Source organism: Ranitomeya imitator, chromosome 3 (genome assembly GCF_032444005.1).
Source record: "Ranitomeya imitator isolate aRanImi1 chromosome 3, aRanImi1.pri, whole genome shotgun sequence".
NCBI lineage: Eukaryota > Metazoa > Chordata > Amphibia > Anura > Dendrobatidae > Ranitomeya > Ranitomeya imitator.
Window position 1 is genome coordinate 392496869 of NC_091284.1, and position 21518 is coordinate 392518386.

Here is a 21518-nt window from a genome sequence, read left to right on the forward strand (position 1 = left end):
CAGACTAGGCCAATAATGCATGAGCATTACTCATTTTGACATCATTATTGGGGGGGGCAAAAATGGTATGACCATTGGTCATTTGGTATGCTTGGGTTGATTTGTTTGTTTCAATTGAGTATATGTTATATTATATACTTTTCTGTGATCTGAGGGAATATTTTGTGGATAGGAGACGCTGCATATATATGTATATTTTGTATTTATGTACTTATATTTCTTTACGTGTTAGGCTTATTTATGCCATATATATCTAGGGGTGATGGTATGTGGTCTTGTATCTAGACCTTTTTAATTGGTTTCATCTGTACATGTCTTTTTCTGAGGTGTAAATAAAATTGTTTGATATGTTTATAGCATTTGTGGGTGTGCATACCATTATTGGCCTAGTCTGCTCTTTCTTTTGTTTCTACTATTTGTTTACTGGCCAGGTCTTGCACCCTGCTTTCTCTTGATTTATGCAGGGGTGCACCACTTATATATAGTATTACAGCTGCTCCTTTTAAGGCAGGACTGCAATGATGTTGAAATGTGTTTTGGGGGTTAATGTTCATTTTCTGGGCAAATATTGACTTTGCAAGTACAGTAATTGCTGTTAAGCTGATCACTCTGACATTCAGGAGTATATGCAAATTGCCATTAGAAAAAATGAAGCAGTAGACTTTGGAAAAATTAATATTTGTCTCATTCTCAAAATTTTTGTCCATGACTGTAGACTAGTATTGAGTTGTGACTTCTGGCTCATTCAATGAAACACTGTAGCAGTCAGCAGGTCACAAAGTGCCCTTGACTGCCGGGAGTGGCGGTAATAAGAGTTAAAATAATACAGGGGGCAGGGGACTTCGATTTGAAGGACCACTCCAGCAGTAAAATGAACAAAAATGCTGGAGTGGTGCTTTAGTTGTCATCAAACCCTTAGGAGATGTGTAGCAATGACATTATTTGAATCTGACATCCCTGTAATGATCCTTTGCCATTGTTAAAAGTGAAAATTGACGCATCTCTAAACCTGCATGAGACCCTCAACAACCTCCCAAATATATAAATGTAGAGTAGCTGTTTCTCCCTCACAGCTACACTCATCATACCCTAAAACAATGTACACATCATAGGCAAATGACTTATGAATATGAACAATATTCCTGTCAGCAGCTTTATGGGCCCAAAGGTCTAAATAGTCATGCTGAAATGATGCACCAGGCTTAACCACCATTACATAGACAAACAGCCTTAATTCCTCAGCTCCTATTCCAACTACTACACTAAGCTTCAAAAGGAGATCATTCTCATGGAACTACTTCAACAATTACATCCCTGGAGGACTTCTTTAATCTATATTGTTTATAATATTTTGTTCTTATTTTATTGTATTATTAAAACAGTATATTACATATACAATAAATGTCAAAAACACTCATAAGTCAATGTTTATAAAGTACTAGATGGTTGCCCGATTCTAATGCATCGGGTATTCTAGAATATGTATGTAGTTTATTTATGAAGTTTTCAGAATAATGGAATTTATACACAGGATTCGGCCGGCTGGGCACGACCAATTAGCAAAGCATGGTTCAAATTCTGTGCCAATTTGCGGCCGGACTGCGCCTGTCGCTGATTGGTCACGCCCGGCCGGCAACATCAGTGAAGCAAGGGCCGGCTCCAAGTTTTTGAGGGCCCGGGCGAAAGAGTCTCAGTGGGCCCCCCTCTTTAACACATACCATGATTCATGATGCACAGATACAGCAGAGAAATATACCACAGCCAAGTAGCATATAACACAGCCCACGTAGCATGTAACACATCCCACGTAGCATATAGCACAGCCACGTAGCATATAGTACAGGCCACTTAGTATTTAACACAGCCCACATAGCATATAGCACAGCCCACGTAGCATATAGCCCAACCATGTAGCATATAGCACAGCCACGTAGCATACAACACAGCCACGTAGCATAAAGCACAACCACGTAGCATATAGCACAGCCACATAGTATATAGCACAGCCCACATAGTATATAGCACAGCCCACATAGTATTTAGCACAGCCCACATAGTATATAGCACAGCCCACATAGTATTTAGCACAGCCCACATAGTATATAGCACAGCCCATGTAGTATATAACACAGCCCACGTAGTATATAGCACAGCCCATGTAGTATATAGCACAGCCCATGCAGTGTATAACAGCCCACATAGTATATAGCACAGCCCACGCAGTGTATAACACAGCCCACACAGTGTATAACACAGCCCACACAGTATATATCACAGCCCACGTAGTATAAAACACAGCCCACGTAGTATAACACAGCCCACATAGTATAACACAGGCCATGTAGTACATAACACAGCCCACATAGTATATAGCACAGCCATGTAGAATATAGCACAGCCCACATAGTATATAGCACAGCCCACATAGTATATATAGCACAGCCCACACAGTATATAGCAGAGCCCACGCAGTATATAACACAGCCCACAGAGTTTATAGCAGCCCACGTAATATATAGCACAGCCCACATAGTATATAACACAGTCCATGTAGTATATAACACAGGCCACATAGTATGTAACACAACCCATGTAGTATATAACACAGCCACATAGTATATAGCACAGCCACATAGTATATTGCCCAGCCATGTATATTGCACAGCTATGTAGTATATATCACAGCCCATGTAGTATATAACATAGCCACGTAGTATATAGCACAGTCCACCCAGTGCATAACACAGCCCACGTAGTATATAGCACAGCCCATGCAGTGTATAACACAGCCCATGCAGTGTATAACACAGCGCATGCAGTGTATAACACAGCCTACGCAGTATATAGCACAACCCACGCAGTGTATAACACAGCCCGTGTACTATATAGCACTGCTCACGTAGCATATAACACAGCCAATGTAGTATATAACACAGGCCACGTATTATATAACACAGCGTCGTAGTATATAGCAAAGCCACGTAGTATATTGCCCATCCATGTATATTGCACAGCTACGTACTATATAGCACATCCCACGTAGTATATATAACAGCCACGTAGTATATAGCAAAGCTCACGCAGCATATAACACAGCTCACATAATATATAACACAGCCACGTAGTATATAACACAGCTCACCTAGTATACAGCACAGCTCAAGCAGTATATAACACAGCCACGTAGTATACTGCCCAGCCACATAATATGTTGCACAGCCCACATAGTATAGAGCACAGAGACGCAGTATATAACACAGCCAAGTAGTATATAACACAACCACGTAGTTTATAGCACAGCCCATGCAGTATATAGCACAGCTCTTGCAGTATATAACACAGCCACGCAGTACAGTTATATGAAAAAGTTTGGGCACCCCTATTAATCTTAAGCTTATGCACCTGTCAAATTTTGTTTGAATGCAGATTGCACATTTTCTGTTAGTACAATAAACCTCATTTCAAGGCAGAATCCTTACTGTGTCCAACAGTTATTAGATATATGAAACTGAAATAGCTGTTGCAAAAAAAACAATTTTTATAAAACATTAAGCTTAAGATTAATAGGGGTGCCCAAACTTTTTCATATAACTGTATATTGCCCAGCCACATAATATATTCCACAGCTACTTAGTATATAGCACACCACACGTAGTATATAGCACAGAGACGCTGTATATAAGACAGCCACGTACTATATTGCCCAGCCATGTATATTGCACAGCTACGTAATATATAGCCCAGCCCACGCAGTATATGACACAGACACGTAGTGTATTGCCCAGCCAGGTAATATATTACACAGCTACATAGTATAAAGCACAGCTCACGTAGTAAATAGCACAGCTCAAGAAGTATATATCACAGCCACGTAGTATATTGCCCAGCCACATAATATATTGCAATATTGCACAGCCCACGTAGTATATAGCACAGAGACACTGTATATAACACAGCTCACGCAGTATATAAAACAGACCACATAGTATATAGCACAGCGATGTAGTATATAGCACAGCCCACGTAGTATATAGCACAGCCCACGTAGTATATAGCACAGCCCCCATAGTATATAGCAATGTGGGCACAATGTCCCTGTTAAAAAAAAAGAATTAATATAAAAAACATTTATATACTCACCTTCCATTGGCCCCCGGATCCAGGCAAAGCATTTAGCGATACTCCTTGCGACGCTCCGGTCCCAAGAATGCATTGCAGTCTCGTGAGATGATGACGTAGCGGTCTCGCGAGACCGCTACGCCATCATCTCGCGAGACCGCAATGCATGGGCCAGAGCGTCGCGAGGAGCGGGAAAGGTGCCGGAAGGTGAGTATATAATGATTTTTTATTTTTTAAAATATTTTTAACATTAGATCTTTTTACTATTGATGCTGCATAGACAGCATAAATAGTAAAAAGTTGGTCACACAGGGTTAATAGCAGCGTTAACGGACTGCATTACACCGTGGCATAACGCGGTGTAATGCAGCCATTAACCCTGTGTGAGCACAGACTGGAGGGGGCACTGACAGAGAGTAGGAAGCGGCGAATTCGCGGCCAGACTGTGCCCGTCGCTGATTGGTCACGCCCTGGTGGCCGCAACCAATCAGCGACGCGGGATTTCCATGACAGACAGACAAACAGACAAGCAGACGGAAGTGTCCCTTAGACAATTATATATATATAGATTATACTTCTAAAAGGTAATATAATTTTTAAAGATCTTACAAATACATTACTTTAATGGATTATTTAGTCAATGGATTAAATAGTCAACTATTTTTTTAAATTTATGTTTATAAACATCTTTATAAAGAAAAAATAAGCAATGTAACCTAGGTAGTTTAATAAAGGAAACTACCTGAGAAACAACAGGAAACAGGAAAGATAAAAACAAACATTTAATTATACACTGCTCAAAAAATAAAGGGAACACTTAAAAAACAGAATTTTGCTCCAAGAAGATCAATCTTCTGTGAAATCAAACTGTCCATTTAGGAAGTAACACTGTTTGACAATCAACTTCACATGATGTTGTGCAAATGGAATAGACAACAGATGGAAATTATTGGCAATTATCAAAACACACTCAATAAAGGAGTAGTTCTGCAGGCGGGGATCACAAACCACATCTCAGTACCAATGCTTTCTGGCTGATGTTTTGGTCACTTTTGAATGTTGGTTGTGCTTTCACACTCGTGGTAGCATGAGACGGACTCTACATACCACACAAGTGGCTCAGGTAGTGCAGCTCATCCAGGATGGCACATCAATGCAAGCTGTGGCAAGAAAGTTTACTGTGTCTGTAAGCGTAATGTCCAGAGGCTGGAGGAGCTACCAGGAGACCAGCCAGTACACCAGGAGACATGGAGGGGCCGTAAGAGGGCAACAACCCAGCAGCATAACTGCTACCCCAGCCTTTGTGCAAGGAGGAACAGGAGGAGGACTGCCAGAGCCCTGCAAAATGACCTACAGCAGGCCACAAATATGCATGTGTTTGCACAAACGGTTAGAACCCGACTCCGTGAAGATGGTCTGAGTACCCGAAGTCCACAGATGGGGGTTGTACTCACAGCCCAACACCGTGCAGGATGCTTGGCATTTGCAACAGAACACCAGGATTGGCAAATTCACCACTGGCACCCTGTGCTTTTCTCAGATGAAAGTAGGTTCACACTAAGCACATGTGACAGATATGACAGAGTCTGGAGACGCCATGGAGAGTGATCTGCTGCCTGAAACATCCTTCAGCATGACCAGTTTAGCAATGGGTCAGTAATAGTGTGGGGTGGCATTTCTTTGGAGGGCCGCACAGCCCTCCATGTGCTCGCCAGAGGTAGCCTGACTGCCATTAGGTACCAAAATGAAATCCTCAGACCCCCTGTGAGACCATATGCTGGTGTGGTTGGCCCTGGGTTCCTCCTAATGCAGGACAATGCTAGACCTCATGTGGCTGGTGTGTGTGAGCAGTTCCTGTAAGAAGAAGAAATTGAAGCTACGGACTGGCCCACCCATTCTCCAGTTCTGAATCCGATTGAACACATCTGGGACATCATGTCTCACACCATTCACGAACTCAGACTGTCCAGGAGTTGGCGGATGCTTTAGTCCAGATCTGGGAGGAGATCCCTCAGGGGACCATCCGTCGCCTCATCAGGAGCATGCCCAAGCATTGTAGGGAGGTCATACAGGCACGTGGAGGCCACACACACTACTTAGCATCATTTCCTTGTCTTCAGGCATTTCCACTGAAGTTGGATCAGCCTGTAACTTCATTTTCCACTTTGATTTTGAGCATCATTCCAACTCAAGACTTCCGTGGGATATTAGTTGTAGTTTATGTTGATAATTTTTAGGTTTCATTGTCTCAACACATTCCACTACGTAATGCATAAAAATTTACAACTGAAATATTTCATTCAGTGATATCTAGGATGTGGGATTTTAGTGTTCCCTTTATTTTTTCAGCAGTGTATTAAAAGTTATAAGGCTATTTGCACATGTTGCCGATTTGTTGCAGATCCGCAGTGTTTTTTTCTGTGCAGAATTGCACCAAATACACAAAGGATTGCTGAAGTAAGGTTAATCAATGGGAATCCAGAATTGGTGTGCACATGCTGTGGAAAATTCCGTCCTGATTTGAAGAATTTTATTTTCTGCAACATGTCAATTCTTTTTGTGGATCTGCAGCGTAACTGCACCCATTGACATCCATTGTCAACTGGTGTAAAAAGGTTTGCATATTTCGCATTTGCTACAGATTTGCATCCTCAAACACGGTAATTTGTCAATAGGAGATGATGTCAGAAGGAGGAGCAGTGTGTGGGAGCAGAATATATGTGTGTCTGTGTGTGGGCAGAGAATATCTGTGAGCGGAGAATATGTGTTGATGGAGAATATGTGACACAAGGAGCTGGTCTGTAAATATTACTTGTAATGTCTTTGTAAGTGTCCATGTTGTGCAGTTCCCTGCTATGTATAATTACTGGTATAGTTATAGAGAAAGCGTAGTACATTAGTTTGGCCACTAGATGGGGTGCATAGTTATTCAGCTTGTAAATAGTTAAGTGGGAGGAGCTAAAGGCAGTTAATCTGGGAAATATCTGGAAATTTGAATCAGTTGGGTGGGAGCTCCATGTCAGGGCAGTCAGCTCTGCAGCAGCCCACGATCGTGTCAGGCAGCATCAGGACCAGGAAGGCTACGAGAGAAAGAAGGAAGGCATTGGAAGGGTCACTGACAGCCTATAAGTGGGACTGCGGCTGTAGGTGCTAGAAAAGAACTAAGCAGTATGGACAGGTTACTCAGAATGTGGCTGCTTGCTAAGTGGATGGATGTACTCGGGACCGGGGCAAAATGCTTTAGAGGAACCTTAATAAAGTAAGACTGGGCACAGAGGACACAGGAGTATCGGTAAGCACGGTCCATTCTGGAAGCGAGCTTAGTAAAGATGAAGGAAAGATAGAGAAAGAGGAGAAGCTGTGTAATGCAAAGACTGATGTAAATGCTGACAAGGAAAGAGAGGAGACAGGGACAGAGAAGAAACTGTGTATTGTAAAGTCTGCTGTAAATGCTGAAAAGAACCGTTATATGCCTGTTTCAAGTAAAGTTCATTGTTCAAGCATTCAACGGGACTGTGACTCTGATTATTCTGCTTTGGCTGAGGAAAACGCGCAGATCTTTGTAGGAAGCCCCAAGGGAAAAGGAGCTGCAGGTATGCTGATTGAGAGTCGTGGAGTGTATGTGAGGGGAGGTCAGGGTGTGCAAGAGACCTTTATCTAAGCCAGGACTAATGCCCTGGCCTACCCTTACACTTGGAATAGTCGGCAGGATGCCAAAGTCATGCAGCGTGGGAGTGCTGTGAAAGATGAAACTGATATGACAAAGAAAAATGAGATTAGAGACTTGAGGAAAGTGACAAGTGCCTCAGATGCTGTGGAAACCCTGCAAAAATGATATGCTGCCATGCGGAGATACCGCAAAGAAAATAAAGACTGAAACTGCCTCTTTATTGGATGTGACTGAAACAAATGACTTAACAATAACTGTGAGTTTGACTAAAGTTCTTTTTGTGCCCAAGATGGTGATGGCAAAGATGGCGATGAGTGTCCGTGAGGTAAAAGATAACCCCGCCCTTCATGGGCGTGTCCGTGCAGAAGGGGTACAAAAGACTGTCAGCCGACAACGTACGCCCCACCTATGGTGGGTGTGGCTACAGCAGAGAGGACCCCGCCCTCCCCATTCCAGTGCTGCAAAATGGGTGGAGTGGAAAGAGTGGATCCAACCTAGAAATGGATGTGGTCTGGATGTGACTTATGAGAGCAGCTGTTCCGTACCATTCGGTGATACAGTACCGATGATGATGGAGCCCTGCTGCTCACAGCCTGGACAAGGAATCAAGAAGAAGAGAATACATGGTCTGGGAAAGAGAGAGTGGGGAGTGGAGCCTGCTCAGTGGAGACGATGGTCCCAGTGTCTTGCTGCGACTGATACTGTGCAAAGGGTTACTGCTGCCTCTCCAGTGCTGTACCCTGCACTGATCTGCGGCGAGCAGGCTTTTCTGGGACTAAGTCCTGCTTTGCACACACTGAGCATACCCAGGGTAAGATCTCTCAGTGGAGATCAAGGGTCACATGCTCAGGTACTGCAGCAACTTCCATTGGTCCTTCTTGGAAGGTCCTGTAGGTGCTAGGACTAAGTCCTGCTTTGCACACACTGAGCATCCCCAGAGCAAGATCTCTCAGTGGAGATCTAGGGTCACATGCTCAGTACTGCAGCAACTTCCATTGGTCCTTCTAGGAAGGTCCTGTACATGCTGCAACTATTTAAGGCTCGCATGGCCGCACGGCCATGCGCTAGTATCTTCCTATGTTATGTGCTTTGCGCCAGTGTGGTCATGTGTTTGTATGTGTTCAGGGACCCGGCTGAAATAAGCCCCTAGAATGCTGGCACCTCCGGCGAGGAGATTGTGTTTGTGTGTATTCAGGGACCTGGCTGAAATAAGCCCCTAGAATGCTGGCATCTCCGGCGAGGAGTTTTGTGTGCATGCAAGACCACTGACTGCTCTTGTTTGGGTAGTTAGCCTGTGCCTCTGTGAAAGTCTAACAGGGCACAGAGCTTTGCTTTCTTGGCTGCTCTGTGAAGCTAACAGAGCTGGTCCTTACCGCCATATTGTGCCACCATTTACTTAGCAGCAGGTTCTTTCCTGCACGGTGGATTCTGGGTTACGAACGCACCAATCCCATCTATTAAATATATTCGGTGCATTCCGTCAACCCTAACACAGCGGTCCTGAGATAGGTGAGATGTCCCTGGGAGCTTCCTATGTTCCTATGTTCTCCAGTCGAGAGAGGGTAATTTCCCTACACCTGACCAGGCTGTCTGGAATGAGGGGGTCATCAGGCATAAAAAACAACGGGAATGGGAGATCTGGGCGGAGTTGCGCCAACGTAGGGAAAGGCGCCATGGCAGACAGTCACAGCACTCAACAACTTGTATATACCAATGTTAATTGCGATTATGGTTTCATCCATGAAATGGAGACCAACGCCAAGGTCTACATGAATGCTGCGTCGGTCAAATTTTCCCGACCGCTGCGTAAGGGAGACTGGGTCACCTTCTTCAAGGAGGATGGCCCTCGAGGCTACTATGCTGTGGTCGTCAAACTGCAGGATGAGGAAAATTTGGAGAGGGCACTTTGCCCAGGATATGATGGACTGGCAGGGGGCGGGTGCCATTAAATGACTACTGCTGATATGGGACTGTTCAGTGTCCCTGCTTATGTAGTGCTCATTGCACTGAGCTGATATGGGACTGTTCTGCATCCCTGCTAATGTAGTGCTCATTGCACAGAGTTGATATGGGACTGGTCTGTGTCCCTGCGGGCAAAAGAGCCCTGGAGCACCCCCGGAGTCGGGTGAAATGTGGCCGGAGGGCCAGTAGGGAATGTTAATTTTGTTTTTTTGTTGCACCCCTTTTGATGGAAAGCAGAACTATGCCCCAGGACTGTATCCTGGCTTTCGTGCAGCTGCAGCAACAGACTGTTTTTAAGACAGGCAGCACACATTGCACAAAAGACGGTGCTATTTTCTAAGGAAGGGGGACAACTTCTCTCCCTTCAAGGATTGCGGTCTTTATTTTTGGAAATATGTTTACATCCCGTGAACAGGAATAGGACTGATGTTCAACGTTCATTGTCATGGAAAGAGACTTTCCTTTACCTTTACCATGGATAATCTGATGGCCTGGTTGTATTTTGAAAAAATGTTGTATCTGTAACATGGAAGACTGTGAGCCAGGTACCCCTTAAGAAAAAAAGGACTCTTGTGCCTTTCTCCCTATGTGGAGTATTACTTGTACATAATAAAGTTTGGGGGTAAATAGTCGGGGATGACCATTGTTAAAGGGAGGGGGAATGTAAGGGACACAAGGAGCTGTCCATAAATATTAATTTGAATATCTTTGTAAGTGTCCATGTTGTGCATTTCCCTGTTATGTATAATTACTGTTATAGTTATAGGGAAAGCATAGTACCCTAGTTTGGCCACTAGATGGGGGTGCAGCGATATTCAGCTTGTAAATAGTTCATTGGGAGGAGCTAATGGCAGTGAATCTGGGAAACATCTGGAAATTTGAATCAGTTGGGCGGGAGCGCCCTGTCAGGGAAGTCAGTTCTGCAGCAGCCCAAGATCCAGTCAGGCAGAAACAGGGTCAGGAAGGCTGCGAGAGAAAGAAGGTGTAACAGATCTGCAACACAGGACTAAGGCTTCTTTCACACTAGCGTCGGGCTCGGCCCGTCGCAGTGCGTCGGGCCGAGGTTACCGATGCTAGCGTTGTAAGCGCCGCACAACGGGTGCAGCGGATGCAGATTTTCATCGCATCCGCTGCCCCATTGTGAGGTGCGGGGAGGTGGGGGAGGAGTTCCGGCCGCGCATGCGCGGTCGGAAAAAGCGGTCCGTCGGCAGCAAAAAACGTTACATGTAGCATTTTTTTCTGCCGACGGTCCACCAAAGCACGACGCATCCGTCACACGACGGATGCGACGTGTGGCAATCCGTCGCAATGCGTCGTCAATACAAGTCTAAGGGGAAAAAAACGCATCCTGCAAGCACTTTTGCAGGATGCGTTTTTTCTGCAAAACGACGCATTGTGACGGATTGCAGTTAACGCTAGTGTGAAAGTAGCCTAAGGTAGAAGGGGGAAAACTGACCCTGCACTATGACTAGGCTGAAATCCTATGATGTGTGTGTGTGTGTGTTTATTTAATATTAGTGAGAGTATCTGGCTGAAGAGGTTGAACAAGAAAATGACATCACAATTCATTTTTTTAATAATATGTCTTTATTTAGCTCTATGGATTTACAAAAACGCATGAAAATCTTCATGAAAAACGCATGAAAATCTCATAAAAAATGCATAAAAACGTCATTGAATTTCCACTTAATTTTCTGCCAAGAGATGCAGAAACTGCACAGAATATTCCACAAGCAAATCTGCAACGTGCGCACATAGCATAAGATTGTTTTTTTCAAAAATAAAATATCTTACTTTACATGCACTTATTTTATTTTGCATATTTTGAATTTTTTTATTTTCTCAAAAATCTAAGTTTTTATTTTAACTAAATATTACTACACTTAATGTATTGTCTGAGGTTTTACCCCTTCAACCCCCAACCTGTATGGCAAATTTTGGTCAACATAGTTTGCGTTTACCTATGAAAACAAGAAAAATGTAAGAAAAATTCTTATTTTTCTAACGAAATTTGCAACCAATTTTTATGGACCACATTCCAATTGAAGTGACTTTGAGAACTACGTCCTTCAAACTTCTCAAAACCTCGTTCAAAAAGTTTATCATTTAGGAGCTTCACGGGATTTAAATCAATGTGGAAGGAAAAAATTAAAATTTTATTTTTTTCCACAAAAATATTGCTTTAGCCACACATTTTGCATTTTCTAAAAGATAAGAGGTGAAAAAGGACTGTCCAATTTGTTCAGTTTCTCCTGAGTGCAACAATACACCATATGTGGTGGAAACTACATTTTGGGTGCTTGGCAGGGATCGGAAGGGGAGGAGCACCAATTCAATTCTGGAGTGCAACATTGATAGGAATAGATTACGGATACCATGTCACATTTGAAAAGCCCTGACATGACAAACAGCAGAACCGCCCTCCAAGTGACCCCTTTGTAGAAGCTACAGCTGAGGAATTTATCTAGGGGTATAGTGAGCATTTTCAGCCCTCAGGCAATTCTCAGAATTATATAACATTCTGCTTAGTAAATGGATATCTACTATTTTTCCCACAAAAATGTTGCTAATGCTCTATATGTTGGCTAAAACTACTTTTGAAGCACTGTGCACAGCTCAGAAGGGAAGGAGCAACATATTACAGTTCAGATTTTGCTTTTTTGATTTGTGGGTTCCATGCCACACTGGAGGAATCCCTGAGGTGCCAGAACAGCAGAAGACCCCCATAAGTGACCCCATTTACAAACTACACCCCTCAATGGTTTAATCTAGGGGTGCAGTGATAATCTTGACAGCACAGGTGTGTCACAGAATTTTATGCCATTGGGCAGTGAAGAAAAAATAGTTACATTTTTACAACAAAAAAAATTGTTTTAGCTGAGTATTAAAGATTTTCACTAGAGGAAATGGGTACTCTTTTGCTACAAAATTTGTCACACAATTTCTGCTGCTTAGCTACATGCAAAAGACTCGAGAGGGAAGAAGCGCTATTATTAGAAATCAAATAATCACAGAATAGTTTGAAGACTCCATATAAAGAGCCGGTAAGTTCCAGAAGAGCACAATCCCCCCTCAAGTGACCCCATTTATGAAATTACACCCCTCTTGGAATTTATCTACAGGTGTAGTGATATTTTTGACTTCATGAGTGTCTTTCAGAAACAACAATGGATATTGATAAGTGAAAATTGCAAATCTGTCAGTGTAGTGCCCGACACAGTGCAGTACCCAGTACATTGTACTACACATACAGCTCTGTCAAAAATTAACCCCTTTCTGACATCGGTCGTACTATCCCGTCGTGGTGGTATGGGCCCGTATGACCACCGACGGGATAGTACGTCATCATCACCGATCAGGCCGGGTGTCAGCTGACTATCGCAGCGGACCGCTCCTGGCACATTAACCCCCAGCACACTGCAATCAAACATGATCACAGCGTTCTGGCGGCATAGGGAAGCATCACGCAGGGAGGGGGCTCCATGCATGCTCCCTGAGACCCTCAGAGCAACGCGAAGTAATCTCTTACCTCCTCCTCCTTGCAGGCCCGGATCCAAAACGGCTGCAGGGGGCCTTACGGGTCCTGCAGGGAGGTAGCTTCCAAGCGCCTGCTCAGAGCAGGCGCCGGGAAGCCTCCCTGCTGTGCCTGTAAGATCGCTGATCTGACACAGTGCACAAAAAAGTGTGTAAAAAAAAAATTCCTAAATAAGGAAAATTTTTTTTATATTGTTCCAATAAATACATTTTTTTATCTAAAAAAAAATGCAATAAAAGTACACATATTTAGCATCACCACGTCCGTAAGATCCGACCTATAAAAGTTTATTATCATACTGCCAAACAAAAAGTGAAATAACACGCGATCAAAAAGACAGATATAAACAACAATGGTACTGCTGAAAATGTCATCTTGTCCCGCAAAAAACAAGCCATCATACAGTGTCATCAACGAAACCATAAAAAAGTTATAGTCCTCAGAATAAAGCGATGCAAAAATAATTATTTTATATGTAAAATAGTTTTTATCGTATAAAAGCGCAAAAACATAAAAAAATGATATAAATGAGGCATCACTGTAATCGTACTGCCCCAAAGAATAAAACTGCTTTATCAATTTCACCAAATGTGGAATGGTATAAGTGCCCTCCCAAAAGAAATTCATGAATAGCTGGTTTTTGTTCATTCTACTTCACAAAACTCAGAATAAAAAAAGTCACGTGCCCAAAAATGGTACCAATAAAAACGTCAACTCGTACCGAAAAAAACAAGACCTCACAGGACTCTGTGAACCAAAATATGGAAAAATTATAGCTCTCAAAATGTGGAGACGCAAAAACTATTTTTGCACTAAAAAGCGTCTTTTAGTGTGTTTGACGGCTGCCAATCATAAAAATCTGCCAAAAAGCTATAAAAGTAAATCAAATTTTAAAAATAGTATTTATTTCTATTGTCCCATAAGGGTTAGGTTTAGGGTTGGGGCTAAAGTTAGGGTTAGGGTTAAGGTTGGGGCTAAAGTTAGAGTTGGGGCTAAAGTTAGGGTTAGGGTTGGGGATAAAGTTAGGGTTGGGGTTAGGGTTGGGGTTAGGTTTGGGGCTAAAGTTAGGGTTGGGGCTAAAGTTAGGGTTAGGGTTTGGGCTAAAGTGAGGGTTAGGGTTGGGGCTAAAGATAGGGTTAGGGATGGGGCTAAAGTTAGGGTTTGGATTACATTTACGGAATTAGGGTTAGGGGTATGGTTAGGGTTATGGTTGGGATTAGGATTAGGGGTGTGTTTGGGTTAGGGTTTTAGTTAGAATTTGGGGGGTTACACTGTTTAGGCACATCAGGGGCTCTCCAAACGCGACATTGCGTCCGATCTCAATTCCAGCCAATTCTGCTTTGAAAAAGTAAAACAGTGCTTCTTCCCTTCTGAGCTCTCCCATGCGCCCAAACAGGGGTTTATCCCAACATATGGGGTATCAGCATACTCAGGACAAATTGGACAACAACTTTTGAAGTCCAATTTTTCCTGATACCCTTGGGAAAATACAAAACTGGGGGCTAAAAATAATTTTTCTGGAAAAAAAAATAATTTTTATTTTCACGGCTCTGCGTTATAAACTGTAGTGAAACACTTGGAGGTTCAAAGTTTTCACAACACATCGAGATAAGTTCCTTAGGGGGTCTTCTTTCCAAAATGGTGTCACTTGTGGGGGGTTACAATGTTTAGGCATATCAGGGGCTCTCCAAACGCGACATGGCATCCCATCTCAATTCCTGTCAATTTTGCATTGAAAAGTCAAATGGCGCTCCTTCCCTTCCGAGCTCCGCCATGTGCCCAAACAGTGGTTTACCCCCATATATGTGGTATCAGCGTACTCAGGACAAATTGCATAACAACGTTTGTGGTCGAATTTCTCCTGTTACCCTTGATAAAATAAAACACATTGGGGCTGAAGTATATGTTTTGTGAATAAAAGTGAAATGTTCATTTTTTTTAAACATTCCAAAAATTCCTGTGAAACACTTGAAGGGTTAATAAACTTCTTGAATGTGGTTTTGAGTACCTTGAGATGTGCAGTTTTTAGAATGGTGTTACACTTGGGTATTTTCTATCATATAAACCCCCAAAATGTCTTCAAATGTGATGTGGTCCTTAAAAAAAAATGGTGTTGTAAAAATGAGAAATTGCTGGTCAATTTTTAGCCCTTATAACTCCCTAAGAAAAAAAATTTTGGTTCCAAAATTGTGCTGATGTAAAGTAGACATGTGGGAAATGTTACTTATTAAGCATTTTGTGTGACATATCTCTGTGATTTAAGGGCATAAAAATTCAAAGTTGCAAAATTGCGAAATTTTCAAAATTTTCACCAAATATGTTTTTTTCACAAGTAAATGCAGATAATATCAAATAAATTTTACCACTATCATGAAGTACAATATGTCACGAGAAAACCATGTCAGAATCACTGGGATCCGTTGAAGTGTTCCAGAGTTATAACCTCATAAATGAACAGTGGTCAGAATTGTAAAAATTGGCCCGGTCATTAACGTGCAAACCACCCTTGGGGGTAAAGGGGTTAAGAGACCACCACATCAAAACCCTGTCATGGGCAGCCCAATCTACAGACCTGAATCCCATTGAAAACCTCTGTAATGTAATCAGAAGGATGATGGATAGTCACAAGCTATCAAACAAAGAAGAACTGCTTAAATTTTTGTGCCAGAAGCAGTGTGAAAGACTAGTGGAAATCATGCCAAGACGCATGAAAGCTGTGCTTAAAAATCATGGTTATTCCACAAAATATTGATTTCTGAACTCTTCCTGAGTGAAAACATTCATATTGTTGTTTCTAAATGATTCTGAACTTGTTTTCTTTGCATTATTTAACCCCTTAGCGACCGCCGATACGCCTTTTAACGGCGGCCGCTAAGGGTACTTAAACCACAGCGCCGTTAATTAACGGCGCTGTGGAAAAAGTCAATAGCGCCCCCCAGAGGCCGATTTTCTCTGGGGACTCGGCTGCCGGGGGTAGCCGAGACCCCAGAGAACATGATTCGGGGGTTTTTTAACCCACCCCGCATTTGCGATCGCCGGTAATTAACCGTTTACCGGCGATCGCAAAAAAAAAAAAAAAGCGATCTCTTTTTAATTTCTCTGTCCTCCGATGTGATCGCACATCGGAGGACAGAGAAAAGGGGTCCCAGGTGGCCCCCCAATACTCACCTAGCTCCCCCGATGCTCCTCGTGTCTCCCGGTGGGTGCCGCCATCTTCAAAATGGCGGGCGCATGTGCAGTACGCCCGCCGACCGGCACCTGGAGAATCTTTGGGGTCTCGGCTGCCGGGGGTAGCCGAGACCCCAAAGAGCATGATCGGGGTCGGTTTTACCGACCCCTGTTTTGCGATCGCCGGTAATTAACTGTTTACCGGCGACCGCAAAAAAAAAAAAAAGTAAAGTGTAATTCTCTGTCCTCTGATGTGATCGCACATCAGAGGACAGAGAAATAGGGGGATTCGGGGACCCTACAATACTCACCTGTGTCCCTGGATCCTCTTGCTGCTCCTCCTGGCCGCCGGCAGAAGAACATGGCGGACGCATGCCCAGTGCGCCCGCCATCTGTCTCCATCTGCCGGCCGGCAGGAGAACAGCAGTTGGGGCTAAAATTAGGGTTAGGGGTAGGGTTAGGGTTAGGGGTAGGGTTAGGGGTAGGGTTAGGGTTAGGGTTAGGGGTAGGGTTAGGGTTAGGGGTAGGGTTAGGGGTAGGGTTAGGGTTAGGGGTAGGGGTAGGGGTAGGGTTAGGGTTAGGGTTAGGGTTAGGGGTAGGGTTAGGGGTAGGGTTAGGGGTAGGGTTAGGTTAGGGTTAGGGTAAGGGTTAGGGTTAGGGTTAGGGGTAGGGTTAGGGGTAGGGTTAGGTTAGGGTTAGGGGTAGGGTTAGTGGTAGGGTTAGGGGTAGGGTTAGGGGTAGGGTTAGGTTAGGGTTAGGGGTAGGGGTAGGGTTAGGGCTAGGGTTAGGGCTAGGGTTAGGGCTAGGGTTGGGGCTAAATATAGGGTTTGGGTTGGGGCTAAATTTAGGGTTAGGGTTGGGGCTAAATTTAGGGTTAGGCTTCTTTCACACTTACGTCGGTACGGGGCCGTCGCAATGCGTCGGCCCGACATACCGACGCACGTTGTGAAAATTGTGCACAACGTGGGCAGCAGCTGTAGTTTTTCAACGCATCCGCTGCCCAATCTATGTCCTGGGGAGGAGGGGGCGGAGTTACGGCCACGCATGCGCGGTCAGAAATGGCGGATGCGACGTACAATAAAACGTTTCATTGAACTTTTTTTGTGCCGACGCTCCGCCAAAACACAACTGATCCAGTGCACGACGGACGCGACGTGTGGCCATCCGTCACGATCCGTCGGCAATACAAGTCTATGGGCAAAAAACGCATCCTGCGGGCACATTTGCAGCATCCGTTTCTTGTCCAAAACGACGGATTGCGACGGAATGCCAAACGATGCAAGTGTGAAAGTAGCCTTAGGGCTAGGGTTAGGGTTGGGGCTAAAGTTAGGGCTAGGGTTGGGGCTAAAGTTAGGGTTAGAGCTGGGATTAGGGTTAGAGTTTGGATTAGGATTGGTATTAGGGTTAGGGTTGGCATTAGGGTTACGCTTGGGATTAGGGTTAGGTTTGGGATTAGGGTTAAGGTTAGGGTTGTGATTAGGGGTGTATTGGGATTAGGGTTAGGTTTGAGGTTAGGGTTGAGATTAGGATTAGGGGTGTGTTGGATTTAGGGTTTTGATTAGGGTTATGGTTAGGGTTGACATTAGGGTTGTTTTGGGGTAAGGGTTGTGAGTATGGTTAGGGTTAGTGATTAGGATTATGGATCAGGTTGGGATTAGGGTTAGGGGTGTGTTGGGGTTAGGATTGGAGCTAGAATTGGGGGGTTTCCACTGTTTAGGTACATCAGGGGGTCTCCAAACACGACAGCCAATTTTGCGCTCAAAAAGTCAAATGGTGCTCCCTCCCTTCTGAGCTCTGCCGTGCGCCCAAACAGTGGGTTACCCCCACATATGGGGCATCAGCGTACTCGGGATAAATTGGACAACAACTTCTGTGGTCCAATTTCTCTTGTTACCCTTGTGAAAATAAAAACTTGGGGGCTACAATATCTTTTTTGTGAAAAAAAAATATTTTTTATTTTCACGACTCTGCATTCTAAACTTCTGTGAAGCACTTGGGCATTCAAAGTTCTCACCACACATCTAGATAAGTTCCTTGGGGGGTCTAGTTTCCAAAATGGGGTCACTTGTGGGGGGTTACTACAGTTTAGGTATATCAGGGGCTCTGCAATCGCAACATAATGCCCACAGACCATTCTATCAAAGTCTGCATTGCAAAAAGGCGCTCCTTCCCTTCCGAGCTCTGCCGTGCGCCCAAACAGTGGTTTACCCCCACATATGGCGCATTAGTGTACTCGGGATAAATTGGACAACAACTATTGCAGTCCAATTTCTCCTGTTACCCTTGTGAAAATAAAAACTTGGGGGCTACAATATCTTTTTTGTGGAAAAAAAAATATTTTTTATTTTCACGGCTCTGCATTATAAACTTCTGTGAAGCAATTGGGCATTCAAGGTTCTCACCACACATCTAGATAAGTTCCATGGGGGGTCTAGTTTCCAAAATGGGGTCACTTGTGGGGGATTTCTACTGTTTAGGCACATCAGGGGCTCTCCAAACGCGACATGGCGTCCGATCTCAATTCCAGCCAATTCTACATTGAAAAAGTAAAACGGCACTCTTTCTCTTCCAAGCTCTGCGGTGCGCCCAAACAGTGGTTTACCCCCACATATTGGGTATCGACGTACTCAGGAGAAATTGCACAACAACTTTAGTGGTCTAATTTCTCCTGACACCCTTGTGAAAATAAAAATTTGTGGGCAAAAAGATCATTTTTGTAGAAAAAATGCAATTTTTTTTTTCACGGCTCAACGTTATAAACTTCTGTGAAGCACATGGGGGTTCAAAGTGCTCACCACACATCTAGATATGTTCCTTAAGGGGTCTAGTTTCCAAAATGGTGTCACTTGTGGGGGGTTTCCACTGTTTAGGCACATCAGGGGCTCTCCAAACGTGACATGGCGTCCAATCTCAATTCCAGCCAATTCTACATTGAAAAAGTAAAACGGCACTCCTTCTCTTCCAAGCTCTGCGGTGCGCCCCAACAGTGGTTTTCCCCCACATATTGGGTATCAGCGTACTCGGGAGAAATTGCACAACAACTTTTGTGGTCTAATTTCTCCTGTTACCCTTGTGAAAATAAAAATTTGTGGGCAAAAATATCATTTTTGTAGAAAAAATGCGATTTTTTTTTTTCACGGCTCTACATTATAAACTTCTGTGAAGCACATGGGGGTTCAAAGTGCTCACCACACATCTAGATATGTTCCTTAAGGGGTCTAGTTTCCAAAATGGGGTCACTTGTGGGGGGTTTCCACTGTTTAGGCACATCAGAGGCTCTCCAAACACGACATGGCGTCCAATCTCAATTCCAGCCAATTCTACATTGAAAAAGTAAAACGGCGCTCCTTCACTTCCAAGCTCTGCGGTGCGCCCAAACAGTGGTTTACCCTCACATATGTTGGTATCGACGTATTCAGGAGAAATCGCACAACAACTTTTGTGGTCTAATTTCTCCTGTTACCCTTGTGAAAATAAGAATTTGTGGGCGAAAAAATCATTTTTGTGTAAACAAAAGCGATTTTTTGTTTTCACGGCTCTACGTTATAAACTTCTGTGAAGCACTTGGGGGTTCAAAGTGCTCACCACACATCTAGATAAGTTCCTTAAGGGGTCTAGTTTCCAAAATGGTGTCACTTGTGGGGAGTTTCCACTGTTTAGGCACATCAGGGGCTCTCTAAACGTGACATGGCGTCCGATCTCAATTCCAGCCAATTCTGCATTGAAAAAGTCAAACGGCGCTCCTTCACTTCTAAGTTCTGCGGTGCGCCCAAAAAGTGGTTTACCCCCACATATGGGGTATTGGCATATTCAGGAGAAATTGCATAACAAAATTTATGGTTACATTTCTGTTTTTACACTTGTGAAAATAAAAAAAATGGTTCTGAATTAAGAGGTTTGCAAAAAAAAGTTAAATGTTCATTTTTTCCTTCCACATTGTTTCAGTTTCTGTGAAGCACGTAAAGGGTTAATAAACTTCTTGAATGTAACATAGTAACATAGTAACATAGTTAGTAAGGCCGAAAAAAGACATTTGTCCATCCAGTTCAGCCTATATTCCATCATAATAAATTCCCAGATCTACGTCCTTCTACAGAACCTAATTGTATGATACAATATTGTTCTGCTCCAGGAAGACATCCAGGCCTCTCTTGAACCCCTCGACTGAGTTCGCCATCACCACCTCCTCAGGCAAGCAATTCCAGATTCTCACTGCCCTAACAGTAAAGAATCCTCTTCTATGTTGGTGGAAAAACCTTCTCTCCTCCAGACGCAAAGAATGCCCCCTTGTGCCCGTCACCTTCCTTGGTATAAACAGATCCTCAGCGAGATATTTGTATTGTCCCCTTATATACTTATACATGGTTATTAGATCGCCCCTCAGTCGTCTTTTTTCTAGACTAAATAATCCTAATTTCGCTAATCTATCTGGGTATTGTAGTTCTCCCATCCCCTTTATTAATTTTGTTGCCCTCCTTTGTACTCTCTCTAGTTCCATTATATCCTTCCTGAGCACTGGTGCCCAAAACTGGACACAGTACTCCATGTGCGGTCTAACTAGGGATTTGTACAGAGGCAGTATAATGCTCTCATCATGTGTATCCAGACCTCTTTTAATGCACCCCATGATCCTGTTTGCCTTGGCAGCTGCTGCCTGGCACTGGCTGCTCCAGGTAAGTTTATCATTAACTAGGATCCCCAAGTCCTTCTCCCTGTCAGATTTACCCAGTGGTTTCCCATTCAGTGTGTAATGGTGACATTGATTCCTTCTTCCCATGTGTATAACCTTACATTTATCATTGTTAAACCTCATCTGCCACCTTTCAGCCCAAGTTTCCAACTTATCCAGATCCATCTGTAGCAGAATACTATCTTCTCTTGTATTAACTGCTTTACATAGTTTTGTATCATCTGCAAATATCGATATTTTACTGTGTAAACCTTCTACCAGATCATTAATGAATATGTTGAAGAGAACAGGTCCCAATACTGACCCCTGCGGTACCCCACTGGTCACAGCGACCCAGTTAGAGACTATACCATTTATAACCACCCTCTGCTTTC

At 43.5% G+C, this 21518-nt stretch overlaps 1 long non-coding RNA gene across 1 annotated transcript in view; it reads left to right on the forward strand.

The window, feature by feature from the left end:
• LOC138672116 (uncharacterized) overlaps positions 1-21518 on the forward strand; it is a 166611-nt gene that overhangs the window by 109814 nt on the left and 35279 nt on the right. The gene's annotated exons all lie outside the window — the stretch shown is intronic.